This window comes from Rousettus aegyptiacus, unplaced genomic scaffold (assembly GCF_014176215.1).
Source record: "Rousettus aegyptiacus isolate mRouAeg1 unplaced genomic scaffold, mRouAeg1.p scaffold_m13_p_10, whole genome shotgun sequence".
Lineage (NCBI taxonomy): Eukaryota > Metazoa > Chordata > Mammalia > Chiroptera > Pteropodidae > Rousettus > Rousettus aegyptiacus.
This window is the reverse complement of record NW_023416285.1, coordinates 57,664,982-57,671,197: the sequence shown is the minus strand read 5'-3', so window position 1 is coordinate 57,671,197 and position 6,216 is coordinate 57,664,982. Positions and strand designations below refer to the sequence as shown.

Sequence of the window (6,216 nt, the reverse complement as noted above, 5' to 3'; positions counted from 1 at the left end):
TCTTGATAAAACTTTAATGATGAGTTGTTTCTTATGGAAGAGCAAAAAAAGTGGTTTCTTGCAATGGAAACTATTCCTGGTGAAAATACTGTGAAGATTGTTGAAATGACCTCAAAGGATTTAGAATATTAAATAAACAGTTGATAAAACAAAGTCAGGTTTTGAGAAGATTCACTATACTTTTGAAAAAATTCCGTGGATAAAATGCTATCAAACAGCATCTCATGTTACAGAAAAAGTGTCAATTGATGCAGCAAATTTTATTGTTTTCTTACTTTAAGAAATTGCCACAGCCATTCCAACAGTCAGCAACCACCACCCTGGTCAGTCAGTAGTGATTAACATCAAGGCAAACTCCTCCACCAGCAAAGATTATGACTCGCTGAAGACATAGAAGATGGTTAGAATTTTTTTAGGCAAAATAGTAATTTTTAATTGTATATACATTTTTTTTTTAGACAATGCTATTGCACACTTAAGAGACTATAAATGCACTGGGAAACCAAGACATTTTTGTGACTCGTTTTATGGAAATAGCTACTTTATTGCAGTTTTCTGGAACAGGACTCACAATATTGCTGAGGTACGCCTGCATGACAGTATTAATATCTTTTCTATTTAGTAAAACAGAGGCTGAAAAGTTAAGTAACTTGGCATTGCTTTTCTACTGACTGTTGAATTCCAAACTCATAGATATCCAACATCAAAGTCTCTACTATTCCAACAATGTTCTTTTTTAAAAAATTACATACATTTCATGAATATAATTTTGTTACAATGTCATTCTCATTATAAGAATCAAAAGTAAGTAATGCTCACCCAGTTATAAATATATATTTTTGTTTTTTAAATTCAATATAGTTTTCATTATATTCAAAGAGAAAATAGAGTTTCTAATGATCAAATTAAAAATAACTCTCAACAGTATTAACTCAATGGAGGGTTGGGGAAATGCTAATGTTTAATAAGGCTTTTATCATTAAAATGTAACCAACTTTCAATCATCTAAACTTTTTCTGTATCTGTCAATCATTTTTGAAATTAAAATTAATAAATGTGTTTCTAATCTTACAAAAATGTGGGTATGTGTGTGTATATGTGTGCATGTATGTGATTAAATCAGGAAAATACATGAAATTTTGTATCAAATTCTAGGTTTATATTTTATGGATAGTGACAAATGTTTCTCTCAGTTATTCCATGGTATTGCTGTCTCTGCATCCATTTTGTTTGGTCAACTGGCCCGAGGGGGTCTTTAAAAGGAATAAAAAATCTTTTTTGCTATCTGAATATGTAGTATTTTTAATTTACTCTTTTTAGAACTGTTCCATGAAGGTAAAGTTAAAAATTTAAATGTCCTTTATGTCAGAATAATATTAACATTCATGGACTTTTTTTCATATAACTCTTGTAGAGGATTAATTTATTGAAAATTATGTGGGTTTACATTGTAAAATTCATAAATTTATTGAAAATGTTTTTAAAAAGCTGAACTTACTATAAAATTAATAATTGTAGTTAGCATTCTGTCACAGATAAAATAATATTTTTATTTAAGTTCCTGTCAGAGTCACTCAAACCATCTTAGAGACAGATTTAATTTCTGCTAATAGCAAACAGTGAAATCCATTAACCATGATTCACAAATGGTAGCAAATATTTTTGGAAGGCATGTTTTGCTGTTCTCAAATTATTTTATTTTTATCCTTTCCTGAGTCTCTGACACACTAGACTTTTCTAAAGAATTGTCAGTTTTGTAACTTCAGATTTAGTAAAGGAGAAAGGGAAAATATCTCACATGTTCAGGGTTGGAGATTCAGAAAGCAAGGCAGCATGTGTGGTAATAATGCTGTTTCATGATATGTGACATGATATTTAGGAATGCAACTCTTATAATAGGGCAAAAAAGAAGTTCCCAGGTCTACTTTGCTGTGAATGCTAAGAAAGTAGCAAGAAAATCTAAAATGAGATAAGGGATCTTTAAGTAGTCAGTCTTACTTAAGCATGTTTAAACCCACAGTTATAAAAATTATAAAGTGACCAAGACATGGATATTTGCCTTGGTTGGCAAAAGTGATTCACATAGAACAAATAACTGTTTAAGTCACATTGTGTGAACTATTCAATTCTCGAATATCAAAAATCAAATATCCTCCTGTGACCTATCTAACACAACCAACATTTTCTGATCTGACTCTAGTACCTCTTTTGTTCTACTAGGTGACACATTGTATGATGCATAGATGACACAATATTTATTTTGTCCAAATATAACTATTCTATAATTGTCAATCAAGCAAGAGAATGTTCCTGGTAGGTAGGGCAGGATTCAAGGATATTAAGATGTAATATTATAACTAGTTCTACACTCAAGAGATGACTTTTTGGACACTACACGGAATTTGATTTTTATCCAAATTCTCTTTCTCTAGTATTTTCTTTTCGATAAACTCTCTTTTTTTCTTCTTAAAGTACCAAGAAAGAAAAAATACTGGGAATTATATAAACTTCACATATCAAGAAAATAAAAGATACATTCCTCTCACTTTTTTAACATGACCTACTTCTTTTAAACAAAGTGAGTAGGCAGCTATTAGACTGATTTTAAGAATGCAGAAGTAACTTTGTTACTACTACCTCTTTTCCATATCCTTTCTAATACTTTAAATTCCAAAGAAAGATATTTTCAGTACTTTCATAGGATATTTCTCAGTATTACACAGAGAAAGTTGAATAATGTGGTTAAAATAATGTGGGAAATGTTTATTTATAGCAAATAGCAAGGCTCTTTGTCATAGGCATTCTGCTAGGCTTTACAATGCTAGTCTCATTGTGAGTCTTTGATGAGAAACGTAGCATCAATGTTTTCCCATGGCACTTTAACCTGGAATTTCTTCTTTCCACCTGGCACATCACAATTTGGGGAAAACGGTAATGTGGATTTATTAAAATTATACATCAAATAATATTTGACTTCAGTATGTATGAAATGTCTGTCCTACCTCAGAACATAGAGATCTACTGGGTGTGATGAAAAGATACCCATAGAAATTAAAAAAAAAAAAAAAAAAACAAAGAAACTGGGTTTGACACTGACTGACCAATGTCATCTAAATGTTATCTAAATTACTTTTTAAAGCTCTTTCAAAAAACCCTTAAGTGTGGGGTTTTGCACTAACATTACAGGGTCAAGGTACAGGCTGTGCTCTGCTTAGAACCAGTGGGACCCAAGGGTTAAAGGTGACACAGGGCAGCTTGTCAGCTGTGTTAAGCCAGGAACCAAGGCCAAGGCCCTCAAGACCACGTCTGAAGCGAAAGTGTCTGTTGTTCAAAACCTGACAAGGGAATCTCTTCCCAACAAATTTTAACAGGGTATGAGCTGGAGTCCTCCACCATTCTACTCACTAGAGCAGACACGCAAGCATGTGTAAGAGGTGATCTTAAGAGGTGTGATTGTGTGAGCTTGTGTATATGTGGTTATGGATGGTACACATGAGACACCATATAGCATTTCTAGTCCAGGCATAGTTGCCCCTCCAACCATTGCCAGTCTCAGTAAGACTGACCAGAAACAATTGAGCTCAGCATGTTTTTAAATGGAGGAGGAGAGTTGGGATGAGTTGGCCAAGGGGTCCCATGAGTATGTTGTGACCATGTGCTAAAGAACCAAATAAATACACATTATCTGCCTTTGGATAACACATAACCACACATCTATTTAATTGCTATATGGCCTTCAGTTATTAAAATTAACATTATTTTGAACATATAATGGAAAAATGTTCCTCAAAAAAGTAAGGTTGATGTTGATTATCAATAGCACAAAAGATAGAGATATAGGAAAGAGTTTCATGGTTCAGTCAATAAGAATATGAGAACAAAGTTGATCTATGTTCACGTATCCACAGATAGCTGAGGGATTTCAGGAATGTTTCAAGCTCCTTCCTTGATCTGTATGCAATTTGTCTTCCCATGTTTGACCATAGAACTACTCCAGTAGCACCATCATTTTCCATGTGATATATTAACTGTTGTAAGCCAAGCTCTGTTTCTGGATTTCCTTCTAAACATTCTTTTAGGTCTACTCTTTTTTCACCATAGCTCTCAATATGGAATGAGCAGCACAAGAGTCCCACTTGAATGTGGTTATCTTCTAAAAAGATGTAAATGTCACCAAGATCTCAGACAAAGCAAAAGCTCTTGTAGGCAGTCCTGGCAGCCCAGAATATGCTATTTCCATTTATATGGGTCAATGAGACTTTGATAGTTTCCTTTTATCCTATGCTAACAAATTCCACTTCAGAGCTGGTGTTTTCTATCACCTGGCTCTTCTTTTCATTGTTGTTTCTGTCAGAAAAGGGGTCTGAAATAAATGGATATTGGTACCCATATAAGAAAGACCCTAGTAGCAATATCATTTTCTACTGAGGGTGTTTAGATCTTATGATACAAAGGGTTGTTTGATGGCATCAATTAAAATGGTGACTCACTGAAGTCTACCCAGTGGGAGGGAGGGTGAGGAGTGGAGGTGCCGTGGTTGGATTTAACATTAATGAACTGAATCAGTGAAATTCACCCAAATTCCAAAAACGTGGAAAGTTATTTCTATTTAGCCCAGAGTCGAGTCAAGAAAGGCAATACCCTGATGAACAACCTTGGCTAATGCTTCAGATGCCACCTTTTTATCCTTAAGGACTTTGCTAGAAAGCTCTGCTGTTTGGGGGTTTTGTTGTTGTTGTTATAGTTCTTTTTCTTTTGGACACAGTCTCAAGATAATCTTCCTCCCTAACTCATTAGTAAACTTATTGACTTCTTTAAACATATTTTTCTCCAAGCTTAGAAACTTATTCTACATATTCTCTTTCATAACTTTCTGTGCTAGTGTATCATCCAGGATCTTGAAATTAACAACAAAGTTCTTGTTTTTTTCTTTCTGCTTCTTTTCTTCTATGACTGCCTGAAAGATGGCTTCTTTCTGCCTGGATACCTGAGAGATGTTGGTAGCTTTCTAGAGGATATCTAACATTCCTGAACCTTGCTTCAGTTGCAGCTGCTGATGGAATTGGCATCTATTGTGTGGACCTTCAGAGTTCTGGAGACTGGAATTCCAAGATTATGGTGTCAGCAGGTCTGGTTTCTCCTGAAACCACACTCCTTGGCTTGCAGATAGTAACCATCTTGCTGTGTTCTTATGTGGTCTTTCCTCTGTGCATGCTTAACCAATAGTTTAAAAGAAAAATAATAATTATCAAGTAAAAACCATTTTTAAAAAATTTAAAATTATAAAAATTTAAGGAAATATTTACACATTATCAAATTTCTTCATTTGGGATTTCTTTGGGTTGTTGTGAATTTAACAATTTTTTTTTTTTTCGCTACTACTTTTGGATATTCTTTTCTTGAACACTATGGAGATGCTGGTTTTAGTAAATAATATTATGAAATTAATTTCAGAGAATTCCAATGTCACTGATATGTGATAGAATTATTTTACAACATTAAAAATATGTGAGATAGTCAAGATAAATAAATTATTTAAAATATGCTTATATTAGTCTAATTTTAGCATTTTTCATAACATGAAAATAAATGAAAGAAAATATTATTTGTATATTATATATATTTTGGTCTCAAAGTTGTAAATAAAATATACAGGAGATTAAGTACCATAACGATTAGTTTTGTAACAATTTTCTTATTCCAATAGAGAGTGAAATAGTAAATAGGGCTATAATAAAAAGAGTAATTTTTAATTTACAAAATAAGTAATGATAGAAAATAATAAACAAACTATTTCTTATTGTGATGAATGTTAAATATTATTACCTAAAAAATTAATTCTGGATATAAATCATATATTCTAAGTTATGATCAAGAATCTGCTAATAACTTGAATATGAATATCAGGTACCATGTTTGGGGAAATAAAAAAATATGCTTCTTTTAAAAATCCTAAAAAAAAAAGTCACATGTTTTACAATTGATTAAGGAGGAACTAGGCAAAGAATAAAAACATGCTTTGTGTATAAAATTAAATATTCCAATTTGGTGTGCTTTCCTAAGGAAAGTTATAATATGTTAAATATATCATTAAGACACTTAAATCACACATATTAATACTGTCCAAATTATAAGACTGTAACTCTCACAAAAAATAGTTGTATATGTCATTTCAAAATTTCAAACATTTTAATAAACATCTCCTCGACATTCCTA

General features: G+C 32.4%; 1 pseudogene; it reads right to left on the bottom strand.

The window, feature by feature from the left end:
* Positions 1–3,860: 3,860 nt before the first annotated feature.
* Positions 3,861–4,474, bottom strand: LOC118607714 (annotated as a pseudogene).
* Between the last annotated feature and the right edge of the window lie 1,742 nt (positions 4,475–6,216).